This window comes from Pithys albifrons, chromosome 6 (genome assembly GCF_047495875.1).
Source record: "Pithys albifrons albifrons isolate INPA30051 chromosome 6, PitAlb_v1, whole genome shotgun sequence".
In the NCBI taxonomy this organism is placed as follows: Eukaryota; Metazoa; Chordata; class Aves; order Passeriformes; family Thamnophilidae; genus Pithys; species Pithys albifrons.
This window is the reverse complement of record NC_092463.1, coordinates 46,668,931-46,683,642: the sequence shown is the minus strand read 5'-3', so window position 1 is coordinate 46,683,642 and position 14,712 is coordinate 46,668,931. Positions and strand designations below refer to the sequence as shown.

At 47.4% G+C, this 14,712-nt stretch overlaps 1 protein-coding gene across 3 annotated transcripts in view; it reads right to left on the bottom strand.

Annotated features, from left to right (window-relative positions):
• LOC139673294 (USP6 N-terminal-like protein) overlaps positions 1-14,712 on the bottom strand; it is an 81,642-nt gene that overhangs the window by 66,698 nt on the left and 232 nt on the right. Inside the window, exons 2-3 of one of the 3 annotated variants that reach the window (XM_071558710.1) lie at positions 9,544-9,756; positions 1,587-1,668 (exon numbers count right to left, since the gene is read on the bottom strand). The exons of 1 other annotated variant lie outside the window; for it this stretch is intronic. The gene's annotated coding sequence lies outside the window, so the exon portion shown is untranslated. The remainder of the gene's footprint in view (positions 1-1,586; positions 1,669-9,543; positions 9,757-14,712) is intronic. One more of the 3 variants, XM_071558709.1, reaches the window with a different exon arrangement.

The window sequence follows — 14,712 nt, the reverse complement described above, 5'->3', positions numbered from 1 at the left end:
TCAGTCTGGCTCCCTCCAACTCAGACGCACCTGCAATACAGCAAATAGAGGCACTCCTACCTTTGCTGTTCCCACTTCTACTATGGTTCTCCCTTTAAGAGGCCTTTTATGCTAGAAAATCAATTGAAGAAAAGCAAAACACAAGGAGAAGACTAGCATGGGAAGCACAGGTAATGCTCTGCTAACCAGATCTGCTTCATGCTCCAAAGTAGAAGGCACATCTACTTGCATGGCGTGATAAACTCCGGGAAATATAGGAGAACTAGGTGGAAGCAGCTCTGCCCTGACTCCTACTCCTCCAGCATGTCTGCGGCACCGCCCAAACAGTCCCAGATGAACCAGGTTTTCAAGAAAGGTCACTTTCCATAATGAATCCATTTCACTTCTTTAAGGAACAAGAAAGCTTTATGCAGCAAGTTATGGTTACTTCCTTAAACAATCAGATGGGCCATTCAGGCAAGCTAAATGCAAGACAGTGCCATTTTGAGATAAAATCAATCAGGGATGGATGTCTGCAGAAGGAGCTTCTTTTGCTCTGTAAACTCTTATGGCAAGCTGAAGGCTTGAGCTCAGCATGCCAGGTAAATCCCTCCTTGTCTATGGACACTCCCACAGCAGCATTCATCGACCTGCTTTTCAGACCTCCCCTGAGTGACCACAAATGGCAAAATATGCCACTCCAGTTCCAATGGTTCCACACATCTCTTGTCAGCTGGGAACATAATTCCACTTAATAAAGTAGATTGCAACCCAGGCCTACATTTTCTTCTCCTCAAAGTAATGCAGGAATTGAAACTGAGGTACAAGTGGACCTGCTGGTAGCATAGCGAAGGGGCATCATTCAAAGCATGTCTGGCATCTCAGGGACTACATCCAGCTCAGGCAATTCACTTGGCAACTGTCTGGCACTCTAAGAGTGCAGATTAGGTTTTTCAGTTGAGCACTGATGCCTTAAAGCAACAATAAATCAAGTAACTCTGCCAAAATGATGCACAGGGCAGTGCAGCAGTGGCACTACTGCACTGCTCCTGATAGCAAGCAGTGGCAGAGCAGAGCAGTAATTATCCAGGGAGGAATAAGCTGCTACAGGCTGTTCTTGCCATACATTAAGAAAACAACAGCAGATTTGTTCATGGTTGGATACCAACATGAACACAGCTCCCTCCCACCCCTGCTCGGGGCGCAGGCAGGCACGCACCACGGGGGAGCTACCAAAGGCCAGCAAAACAGGAGGGTGCAGCAGTCGCCTGTGCAGCCACGAGCCCAGCCGGGATTCCCCAGCTGGTGCTCTGGGAAGGAAAAGGCTGCGCCTGCATTAGTGAGGAGCGCGGCCTCCCAAGAGCTGCTCTGCAGTCAAGCTGTGTTTCCCAGGGCACTCCTCAGAGGGCTGTCAGCAAGGCTAAACGCAAGCCTTATCTTCTGCCTGGGTGTTTTCACAACATGTCTGGATAGGAAAAATAACTATTCACTGTGGAGCAGTCTCTATCATGGTGTCCACTCCACACCCACAAGGCAAACCCTTCACACATTTCACTGTTAGTCATATGCAGACCCTCTTCCCCTCACCAGGAGCACCGCAAACATACCTGTTGAGAGCATCGGCTTCTCTTAAAGCACTGACAAGGAGCCAGGACACAATTCCCATTGGCATAAAGGAACTGGTATATCCTGTAAGCATTAGAGAGGATGGTAATTAGTGACATTAGTAAGAGCTGGCTGGTGAAAGGAAAGGATGCCAAAGAAATCTCATGAGAATTGGAAAGGTGCTAGATACCTGCCTAGCCCTGGCACCACAGGGGAGGTACATCACATGGGGACTTCTCCAAAATCACAGAAGAAACTCAATGTAGAAGGAAAGACGATGAATCCCAAACCAAGGCTGTTCATCCAGTAAAGCCTCCTCAAAAACCCATGCACTGAAGTTAGATAAGTGGAGGGGCAGAAAAGAGGCTGGTAAATGGGATGGAAGGGGTAACCAGTGCAACGCCCCTACTATTCTCCCTGAGATGCTGCTGAAGATTTGCTCCACAGCACTTGTGCAATTTCTTCTAGTTTTGCAGAGCAGGCAAATCCCACATGATGGCAGAGCCAGGCTGCTTCCATATTTTCATCATCATCATTATTATTGATTCATCATTATGGCTTCATAATTCAGTTTTGTATTTCCCACTGATTGCTATACAAAGCTTTAGTACTTTAGTCACACAAAAGACATCTAACAGCAAAAGCTGTGACAGAAGTTGCCTCTGAAGGCTGCAGGAACACCTCACTTTGGGCATGTGAAGTGCCCACTGCATATCAAAGACAAGCTATCAGAAATGTTTTACTGGAAACAAGTCTGTAAGGAGATGTTTTTTCTGAGGATACCACTGAAGCAAAGATCACCACATTTAATACAATTTTACTCTTCATGCAATGATTTGGGGATAACAAGGAACATGGTGGATGGTTGACCATCCTCAAACAGGATGTTGAGGGAGGTAAGGAAACAGGGAGGGCCAACTTCTCTAGTCACAGCACCAAACCAGCTAGGGGAAGGTACAGAATCAGCTTGACAATGTCTCATGTATTTCCTGCCAACTGGACCCCATTATGAACTGTGAGAAAACTTAATCATGCAGCACATTGGTTTACCTTGGACTGAGAAAAAGAGACTTGCTTGCTTCCCTTAGTCTCTGTGTGTGATTCAGAGACCTCAGTCATTGGCAGTTGGTATTTACAGAACTAAGAAAAACTGCAATTCATTTGTGGCCCCCACTCCCTCATTTTTCCCCTTCTCCTTTCCCATTATGGAAAGGCTGAAGGCATTCCTCAGGATGAAAACAATGCTAGAAGCCACAGGACCACAGCACAGACCTTGAATTCCAGCTTAAATCACGAATTTTCCAACACCATTTATAATCACTCTCCCTGTTGCTTTACATTACTACTTTAGCCAAAATACAAGAGTTATTTACTCCTGTTATATGGAAGACCCCACAAGGGTCTTCTGTTGTTCTTTTGAAGCCAGTAAATGAATACTGTTCAGCAGTTCTACAAAGACAGAAATAACACGACAAATCCAACCTGGCCAATAATCTTCAGTGGCAGCTTATGTATAAAAGTATGGAAAGACTTCTCTTCCCCAGCAAGGAAATTTGTATCTTAGCTTCACATGGCTTAAATATAAAGGGGGCTGCTCTAGCTTTGTAGGACTTCATCTGCACTGGCACTGACCCTCACTTGCACCAGGGCTCAGCACGTGAACAAGATCAGCATGGCTGCTGTGCAGACAACCTTTTCTCCCTTTCCCCTCTGGATCGTTTTTCTAACAATTTTCTCAATGCAAGTCCCAGTATTAGACAACATTGCAGAAACATCAGTGGCAAAGTTCAAAACTCCTTGTCTCACAGTACTGTCAAGCAAGTAAAAAATAGTTGCCTGTATCTTCCCTAAGTGCTGCTGGATTTAATCAAACCCATGTGAGGGTGGCCCAGCCTGCCTTTCCAAAGCAACTGCAGCTCCCAGACAAAGCATTCTGTCCCACACCAGACAGATATATTGGAGTGCCAGGGAATCAGACTGCCCAGCCTCTCCCTCGATTCCCAAACTCCCTTCGTGCAGTGCCCAGCAGCATCACTTCCCCCAGGGCTACTCCTCCCTGGGACACAACCAGGCTCCAGGCAATGCAGAGCATGGATGACACACTCATGACAGTAAAGCTCCCCTGCTGCCTTCCTGCAACTCCAACTTGTCCACCAAAATGTGCATTTCTCAGTGTCACCATCCCAGTGACCCCTCTCTGTCCTTGACCAAGACACAATGACTGAAGTAATGCTGCAGAAACACACTAACATTTTATTTCATCTAATGCAGCAAATAAAAATTCACAAGTTTATAAAAAGTTATGAAGCAAGGGGGCAGAGGACTGAGCTATACCAGGCGCCTACAGGAGAAGGAAGCATCTCCAGATCCAGAGCAAAGAGTTCAAGAAAAATGATGGAGCAGGGAAACACAAGGGTTCTGCAGAGCAGGAGAGACCAGATGCCCCCACAACACAAGCAGTAAAACAAGAAGGGTGGCACTAGCCAAAAGACCTTGGAGGACCTGCCTGAGGGCACAGTTTTGCTAATGCCCCAGTCACAAGCAGATACATTCACCATGAAGGAAACCCTGCTCTGAATCCTAAATAGGATGTGGTGTTTCCTGCCAGCTTTGAGAATAATTAAGTTTTCTCTAAGAAACTGATGCTGATTTTCTCCCCTCCTGTGATGATCTTCCAACATCAGTAATTTCAAGCTCAAACAGCCCTGATTCCCCATAACCAACATCAAGGCTTAGTGTCTGCGCTGCTTCTAGGGGGAAGATGCACAATCCCCTTCAACACACGCACACATCATGAACTCCTCACGCAGCTACAGCATGCTGAGTGCTGCCAGTGCCATGCCAGCTCCCCAGTCACCAGGCCCTGAGAAGCCATCATCAAGGTGATAACGTGCTTGCAACTAGCACCTAACACAATGGCTTTTCAGCCTGAGATGGGTCAGATAAAGGTTTATAGCAAGTCAGTCAAGAAGATAAACCTACTCCCAGCCTCCAGGACAGCAGAATTTGTCCCTCCTAGAAAGGCACTAACACATCAGGCCCTGGTCTGCAGTGTATTTAAGCAGAGAAATCATAGAAATGCAGAGTGATTTGGGCTGGAAGGGAACATTTAAAGATTATCTAGTCCAACCCTCTGCAGTGGGCAGGGACACCTACCGCTAGACCAGGTTGTTCAAAGTTCCATCCAATCTCCCCTTGAACACTTCCAAAGACAGCTCCTGGAAGTAGCCTGTTTCATTCCATCACCACCCTCATCACAGAAAACTTCTCCCTTATATTCAGTCTAATATTCTCCTTGATATGTTCAGCAGACAGTTTTATTTAAAAGCTGTGCTCAAAGTCCTTCCAGAGGGAAATGTCCCCTGGGTTAACTGGGAATCCAAACACTTTCAGCAAAGCCATCAGACAGCAGTGGCTCTCAAAGGACTCTGCTAACATTATAGCCACCCAGAAACATTAACACACTTGACAATCCTTACCACGCTTTTACAGGAAAGAAAAGTAGGGTAGAAGCAGGACATGCTCTACCAGGGGATGATACACAGGGGCCCTTCAGCAAGTCATGACCACTCCCATATGCTCATCAGTTTAACTGAACCAAAACTACCCTTTGCTGCTAAAACAGACAGTCCTGACTTTTCCCTCTTCCTCCCCATTCTACACATCTCAGTCATCTCTACCCTTGTGACAGCAACCGTCATTTGCTTGATCCATCTGGAAGCCATCCCAGAAAGAAGAAAATACAGTCAGAGATCAGCTAAAGCCAATAGGAAGCAGGACCTCAGAAGGATGGCACAGTGGTACATCTGGAAACCTAGATGAGGCTTCAACCCATCACATCTTTGTCGTTGCACAAGGGTAGGTAATTTAAAACCAGTTTAACACCTCCATTCACTGCTGAACCTGCCCAGACACCCACTTTTATAAAAAGAATAATCCAAAACAGCATAGTGAATTGCTGTGTAAGATCTCCAAACTAGGCTGATGCACCCAAACAGCAACACACCACAGCTATGCAAGCCTCACAGCTTACCAAGTAACTAGTAAAACAAAATTCCTTCAAGAGGTTTGGGGATATTTTTTGGGGCTGTGTGTTTTGTCATAGTTGAAGCATGTTCTCAAACAGTTTTCAGAAGAGGAGCAAGGACAAGCATGTGTAAAGAATCTAGCAAAAGCTCTTAAGCAAAGCAGACAGCAGGAAGCTGGAAATAAATATGCAAAGCCCTTTGCAGCACCAAAGTTCAAATCCATCTGGATACTTCCAAGGCTGTCATAGTAGCCCATAGAAGGGATTTTCCAATTCCTTGGAAAATAAGGATAGAAAAACAGAAGCACAGGCTCAAACTTTAAGCCAGCTCCTCATCCTGAGATGTGACCTCCTTCAACAACATCAGGAGTGCAGAGAGAGGAGCATGACACTGCCCTTCGTAGTCCCTACAGGCTGGCTTGTCCTCAGTACTGGGTAGCCTGAGCCCCCTCCACCTCCATCCTGCTTCTCCTCTGGCACAGGTGGGATGGAAGTGTTACAATGGAGCCAGGTGCAGCTCAGGGTATCACAGGGGCTGCCAGCATCAGCCTTCACATCCCAGCCAGTCACCTCGCCTCCAAAACCTGCAAGAGGCAGAGTCCCCACCTAAAAAGTACTTGCCACAAGGCTGCACCAAGTGGGGGGAGCTGATCCATCAGCCTGCCCAAAGGTACCATCCCAACATCCCAGACGCAGTCTGACAGAGCTCTCCACCACTAGCTCCTTACAGAGGCGAAGGAGGCAGAGCTAGTCGTTTCTTGTTTTTCTGAGTTACGCAGCATTAGTCACACAGGCTCCTGACAGAGCTGGCCCAGGGCCCCCAGGCAAGCCTGGCCTTCGATCGCTGCTGCATGCTCCCACCGAAACCACCAACTCTGCCAGCTCTCAACAGGAACAGACAAGCACAGTGCAAAAAACTCACATTCAAACCTCTTTTAAACACCTTTCACAGAAATACCCAGAGCTGCTCCTCCGCTTAACACAGCTCTTTTTTTCCATCACCAGAAAAAGCACAAAGCTACCCAAAATGAGTTTCCGTGGTATTAAAATTAATTCACCAGCTACACATCTTCAACTGCTCCATTCCCAGTTTTCCTGGTAACTGTCACCTTGCAAAGCTCAGGCACACCCTCAAAACACCCCAAAGCATCCTTAAGAAAATCATGGACTTAATTACAAAGCTCAAGCTTTCACCTCAGCAGAAATTCATTCTCTTAATTTAAAAATCAACCAAACCACAATGTATCAATTCAGGCCAATTTTTACCCAGCAGCTTTAGAAGTCAGCTGCAGCTAGGTGTAACCACAGACCTGATGCTAGCCAGGACAGGAGTCATCCCATCACGCATCTGACTTTCATGCTGGGGAACCTTACAGCTGTCTGTATGCAACCTCCTGGCAGCAGGGACCTGGGGCAGAGCTCAGCTCCTCAGCTTGCGGGAAAAAGCAGCTCACTGCACTCAACCAAGACACAAGAGAACACTGCCAACAGATGGAAGCAATGCCCACACCTGGTTCTAACTAAAGACAAGCTGCCAAAGCAATCAAGCGAACCCTTTGGCTGTACCTCCATAGAGGTCTTCTGGCCCGTGCCATAGTTCTGCTTTCGCCATCGGCTTTGCAGCACCAGAGGGAATTCTCTGCAGCACAAGTTTGCAAGCAGACGTCTGCAGCGGGAGCAGCCTCTGGTGCACAGCCTCTTGGCTCATTTATTAATACAGTTTCTTGAAATAAACCAAGAACAGTTAAGTTTATTTTCTCTCAGCTCAAGCAGGGCACTGGCTAACCCAATCCTTTCATCTCAGTCTGCCACTTCCAGCAGTCTGAGAATACGGACCAGCAATATTGTTGGGAGTCACACACCAGGGATGCATTCCCCAGCCAAGGCTGGAGGGGCAATCAACCCCTCCTGTCCAGTCTCTCTGGGTATGGATCTCTCTGTCCACCCAGCTGTCCCCATGCCAGATCCAGCAGTCTGCAGGAGGTGACCAGCAGTCTCCCAAGGACTGGACTGCTGGGATATGCCACAGGAAGAGGTCAGTGAAGATGAAGCCAGCATCTGTGCCCAAGGCAGAAAGCAGTAATGGAAGAGATCCCTGTAAAATCTAGACAAAAGACTTGGAAAATTGTTTCTTTAGACACACATGAGGCTCACAACAGTCTATCAGTGCCAAAGAGGGGAAGTGACACCCTCAAACCCCGCCTCCCTGCTGTTCCCTTCTGTCTACACTGAAGGGAAAAGCTCTGGCTGCCATCAAGACTGTGCTGGCACACAAGAGGGCAAGACAACAATTTCCACCCAGACCTTTGGATATTAAAAGCATTGTGAGGGCAACACCGCAGGAAAGAAAACTCCCCGAGTTCTCATAAGTCTCCAAAAAACCAGAATAACTGAAGGGACTTACAAATTGAGCCTGAAGGCACACACACACTCGCAGAGCAGAGTCCACCCCTTGTCTTGACACAAGTATGGTGCAATTTTTTCCACAGAAACTAGATTACAGCACCTTACTTTAAGAGGTGACTAATCACATTTTAAACACATCAGCAGGAAACAAGTTCAGCCCCTTCAATGATTAAGGTCTTCTGAAGCTTACTGGTTTTCTCAGCTCTATGTTATACATGCTCCCTCTTCCCACTTCCAATTCAACTTGAAATTCCACCTGCTGTATCTTATGGCATCTTTCTCTCACAGTATGGGAGACACTGACCAGAATTCAGCCAGATCTCTTCATCACACAAGGGTATCAAAGCACAGCCATCAGGTCACCCCTCAAACACCTCAAAGTTGAGCACACACTCAACTCCGGTCTCAAAAGGTCTCCAGCCTCAAAAATTGAGAGAGGACACAGGACCTCACTCTCTGACACTGGAGCTTGAATTAACACCAAGTCCAGTTGCTTGTGGTTTTTCAACAGGCATCTTGTTAAAGAGTCCAGAACTGAGGTAACACCAGTGACCAAACGCTGCTCAGCATCCTCAGTTCATGACTTGTCGAGCCTGCTGTGGGACTTACACCATAAGATCAAGGAAAAAAAGGGATAATGTATCAGGCTGTTTGTTCAGCCTCTAGACACCTAGAACATCTCCAGAAGGCCAAGGGATGGTCCTGCCAGCCCCTTCTAGGAAGCCATGTGAGGTGCCCGTCCACTGTAGCTCAGCCTGCTCCCTGATCAGCCTGGTAAGCTCTGCAGCAAACCCAATGGGGATGCACCTGTGGCCCAAAAATACTTCGACAAAGAACAAATTCAGTGCTGGGGCACCTAAACTGTGGTATCAAGGCAGCAACAAGGTAATTCAACCGTGCACCTAGGCCACAAAAAACATCAAGCAAATCAATCCCCTGCAGATCAGATACAGGTGTCCCTGTGAAACTCACGCAGCAAGTCGGGGAGCAAAGAAAATAGTGAAGCTTTGAAATAATTTCAGCAACATTATCTGGTTAGCATTGTAATCACCAGCAATAGCATAGGCAACATTTCTGACACACTTTATTACCACCAGAGAAAATGAACAAATTACATCGTCCCTGACAAGTCCCCCCCATTCATACATCAATGCTCTCATGATCAGTTTTGACTCATGGAATTGAAGGGGGAAGGAAGAGAGATACTGCAAGAACAAGATACCACAGACATAAATTGTTTTAAGAAACTGAATTTCTGATTATGCAGGTAATTTTTGCACCTGCTCCTTCATCTACTCTGTTTTGAGATGTTTGACAAGATACACAATTCACTATCAGTGCAACTTTGCTCCACTCAAGCCCAAATGAGATGTCAGAACTATAAAAGCAGGAAAGGAGACACTCAAAAATTTTAACTTGTGATGAAAAATCCTTGCTACTGAACTAAAGCTTGAGTAGTCAGCTACAGTGCAAGCAAGAGAAACTTAAAAGAAAAAAAAAGCAATTGCATTAGCTCAGACTGATACCTGCATCCCCACCAACATCCTGCCACTGCGGTGGTGAGCAGCAGATGTGGCTCTCGCACACATGATCCTCACTCTTTAGGAAACAAAACTGATGTTAAGAGGAGGCAGGAGATTTAAAAACTCAAGACAGGCTGATCTTGATTCTGCTGATTTCGAGTGAGTGAACTGGACCAAAGCTTGCACATGAAGAAGGCGGGCACATCAGCACAGCTCCTGTAAAGAGAATTAAGAGATGCACAAGCAGGCTGGGGACTCAGATGGCAGTCCCAGCTACTGCTACATCACCAGCAAAGTGTGCACCTCGCTTTGCTCAACAAATAACTCTCCCCCACCTCTCTTACAGCAGAGGAGGCACTGACACACTGCTGAATACACCAACAACCCTTTTGAGCAAGCTGACTTTAATTCTGCTGTCAGGATGCCAGCAGGGATGCAGGTCCTAAGGAGATCAGATTTACACTGATGGATACTCAGGCAAAGCTGGAATGACGGAGGTACTTGAGGGGCTGAGCACTCCTATCACCTGCTTCCTCTTCGTGGACCTTTTTTCCCCTCCACTTTGGACTGATGGCAAGTAGTCTCCCACAAGGAAAATCTCGCACTGAGCTCCAAAAGCTGGGGGCAAGCACTTTGTTTGCTACAATTCTGGGGTAGTACAGCATTGGAGCTCACTGGCATTCCCACTCATCTGGACACAACTGCTCGGCAGCTGCCTGCAGCACAGGAAGCTCCTCTGCATAAAGCTGAACGTTGCTGGCTCCTGTGTTTGATTTCCAGGATTCGAGCCACAAGGAGAGCTAAAAATATCCCAATTAACCATTCCTTTTCAACACAAAACTTGATGATCTTGCCACAAGGGTATTATACAACTACAAACAGGAAGATGCGGTCTGCAAATCAAAAAGAAATCAAACTGAGAAAACAGCTGGCCAGGACAGTAACCTCCCAATGCAAGCATGGACTACATCCAAAACTGTGGAGGAGCTTGTGCTCCTTGCAGTTGTGGTGGCTAGCTCTGCAGTGCTTGCAAGCATTCTGATGTGACATGCATGAGGTATATAATTTCTGCTCTGCACTGATTATACACAGAGAGCTTGTTCTGGCTACAGCCCATACAAGCTGTCTCCTGGATGGGCTGGCTCCTTAGCTCAGTGCCATGTGGCACATCAGGAGTTAAGCAGTAAACTTTTATTCCTGGTAAAATTCATTGCAAAGAGACAGCTAGGCTCCAGAGCTAAGGATTTCTTCACATGCGGATTTAGCAGCAAATTTTTTTATTACTGCCCAATCTTTACCTTAGCATCTAGACTTTAACCATAGTCTGTGGGTACTACTGGAGTACAGTACTCACACCAGTGCACCCAGGAGAACCAGCAAATCCTCTCCATTTGAATCCAGCCGTCGGCTTTACCCTGGAATTACATTTATCTCCCTGGCACTAGGCTCCCATTAATGGAATTACCAGGCAGGCTGCTTCACACTTAACACTTGAGAGAAGCGGGCTGGGATGGCTCCACTCCAGACTCAGCCTGCAAAGCCGGCACTGTTTCTCCATCCTCACGAGCTGCTGCCCCAACGAGCCCGACCCCGTGATGAGAGCCAGGGAAACAAAAGAAACAACCCCGAACTGTCCAGGGCAATCAATATCTTTCTAGGAACATCCAGGCTTCTTGTCAGCTTTCTTCCAACCCCGATTTAGCTCTTCTACAGTGCACAGGGGGGTGGCACGCGCAAGAGCAACCCAGCAGGACACAGATCTGGCAAGTGTGGCTGGCACTTAGGGAGGCCAATCTACAGCAGCCCTTCTGCAAATACCTCATACTGAGGATGTCAAAGCAAACACACTGCTAAGGAGAGCACCCATCCACCTGGAAAATCAGAGCAAGCACTCCAGTCTGAACACTTGTTACAGAAATACCCAGTGCTACTTAAAGTGGGGAGGCACATGGTAGCAAACCTGCCAATACTGCTAACCTCTGCACAGGAGATTACCCTGCACATTCTAGAAAACTGCCTTGCATTGCACTGCCATGCTGAGCCATCTGCAGTGTGGCACGCACCAGTCCCTTAAAGCACCCCTGTACCACTCCATAAAATGGACAACTGGGAGCATCACCAGCCAAAGGGGATGCAGCAATCCCCCCCCAGACACTAACTCCAGTAATAGCTCTGCAGCTTCAGCACCTCTGAGGGCTGTTCTTTGCACAGACCAGGTGTAGGCTTCTTTATGTGGGCTCCCAGTCATCACCTGTAAGGGGACTTCTCTAATCCCGGCACAGGAGGAGCACAAGGAGAAAACGGAGATTCAACAAATGTGAACAATTTTTGCCCCAGGTATGAAGACCCAGGAGCACAGCACTCCCAAAGCAAGTGGAAGATAAAATAGAAAAAGCAAGGAAAAAACTTATTTGCAGAGTACAGACATGTCCTTACAACAGCTTGAGCAGTGGGGCTGAACTCCTCTTTCCTGTAATTAAAATGCAGGAGAGGAAAGCATAGGAATTACCCCAGTGTGACTGTGAAGGACTGACAAGCTTTGAGTTTCAAAGTCCATCTTAACACACACTCTTTGGTGCAATTTTAATCCCAAAGAAAAGGAAAAAAAGAGGTTTTGCTGTGAGAAAAGCTGCTGTACAACATTGTTATTAAACCACATGAGGTGCAAATGAGGGAGGACTGTGGCTGGAGTTGACCAAGCAGGGCTGAAGGCAAACCTCTCTTTCCCCCTGCCCCTGCATTTGCTTTGCCAGTTACTCTCGGCAACACAACGGTTCAGAGAGACAGACTGCCCCGTGACAGGAAAAAAACACATGTAACACCCAGGTGGTGAAACCTCACATTTGAGAGCCTTTATGCAAAACGCAGCCTGAAACATATTTTCCAGCTCCAGATTCAACTTCATGTTTTGCAAAGCCGAGCTGGTGAAATAGTATTATTTACATCAAAGATGAGTCTCACCAGCAGAAGTTACTCTCAAGCATCTCCCTACTGTCTGGGGGAGGAAAAAAAAGAGAGAAGCCTATGGGTAAGATTGTGGGGTCCTGCAGCTCAGGGTGATGTAAAAGAGACAGGAGAGCACCACAAAAAAAAAATTACACAAGTGTAATGTTCTTTACCCTGGCACCCAGGGGAATAGCCTAGCTATGAAAACTACTTTTCCTCAAAAAAATCCCAAAACTCTGAAGGCAGGAAGCCATCAGAATTATGAGTCAAGCTCCAAGATAAGAAATAATGTTGCTGGATGGGTGCGGCTGCCTGCTTGTTTGGTTGCTGTTGGGGTTTTCTCAAAAGATAAACATGTCTTTCAGAACATGTTTGTTGGCCAGTCTTCTCTCTGCTGAAAAAAAAAACAAACAAGAAGGAAACTCACAACTGTGAAAACTATAAATGAAAGGCAGGACAGTTTCCGATGTGCTGCGGTCACGCTTCATGGACCCTTTAAAGTAAGATGTAACATATCAGTATGTTGAAAGGAGCAAAAGAGAAGTAGATTCAAAATTCCAAGTAGTTCAGGAAAATATCAGAGAAGCTATTAAGCAAACTCTGCATGAAGTAGAGCCCATTCATAGACCAGAACACATCAAGGAAAACAAATAAATGTTTTATATCTATTTCAGTTGGAAAGCTGTTGATGTACAGGAGTCTTTAATCAGAAATTCAGAGTCTGGAGGATCACTCAGCAAATACATCCAGGAAAAAAAGTAACTTGTGTATCAAAAGCAGAACTAAGGCGAATCTCTTAGGAAGGGTGTAAAATTGATCAGAGAATGGTTTCAAATCCAACAGAACGATGCCTTGAACACAGATAAGGTAGAAGTACAAAAGTACTGCAGGAAAGCAAACAGTGGAAAATGCTCAGGAACTTGATGGAGAAAAAGCCGCAGCAGGTCCCATCGCTCTCGCCAAATTCCCTGCTGCTCAGTGAATTGCAGTAACTTGGTCCCAGGCATCACTGACTGCAGCCCTGCCAGCTCAGCCCAGGGCTGTGCTGCTTTCCAAACACAAGGTGTTAAGCAGCTACCACTGAGATTATACAACCTGGTTATTTGTAATCCCTTTGGTTCAGGAAGCATTTTGCATTGGCTATCAGTGTTATTTGGGTTTGCCTTTTCTTGTTCAAGAACATCAGAGGGGAAGAAAAGTGACCAAGTACAAGGCAAGCCATTTATCAGAATGACAGGTTTTTAACTAAGTCCTGGGTATCACCACAGCTGAACACAGCTTCAAATTAAAGCGGCAAGCCTGATCCTCCTCAGTATGGCACTGACAGAGAAAGGTCCTGAAGCTCTCACCTGCTCAGTTGTTATGCTCTGATTGACAGCATACCCTTTTCCCATCAAAAACAGGGCACCAAAATCCCATCGAGTCAATGCAGCTCCCCAAAGCTCCAGCACACACCCTCATCTGCGACTTCGACAGGCACCCGAAAATCCCTGTCCAGAGCACACACCTCCTTCCTTGTCCAGTGAGATGTTGCCTTTATTTCAGCTGGAGCACAAGAGCATACGGAACCATTTCTTGAGTGAAAAGACCTCACGATTCACGCCCGTGCCAGACACCACTTTTTTGGCTGTTGTTTTCCAAGCGGCGTTGGACGGCCGGGCAGTGCCAGCAGCAGGCTATGGGGCAGTGCCAGCAGCAGGCTATGGGGCAGTGCCAGCAGCAGGCTATGGGGCAGTGCCAGCAGCAGGCTATGGGGCAGTGTCAGCAGCAGCCTACGGGGCAGGGCTATGGAGCTGTGCCAGCAGCAGCCTATGGGGCGCTTGAGCTGCTGCACTCCAGCTGTCCCAGACACGCGGAGGGGCCAAGCCCGCACGTCCCACCCCTGCTGTCCCTGCACCCCCGGCATCCTGGGGGCTCCCCTGGCTGCCCCCTCGGCTCCCAGGCCATACCTGTGCCCCGCCGAGCTCCCGCAAGGACCGGCGGGGCTCGGTGCAGGCTCCGTGCCCGCAGGGACCACGCCGGGCTGCGGGAAAGGCGAAGCCTCCCCGACAGTACCCGAGGCCATCCGGGCCGCTCCTGCGCTGCTCCATCAGGTGGGGGCTCAGTATTTTGTAGGGCTTTTCTTTTGTTTGTTTGTTTCGTTGTTTGGATCTCAGTGCACCCCCATCGCGGCTCAAGGCACCACCCCAGCCCCGGCAGTGTCTGGCGGGAGCACAGCCCCGTGCC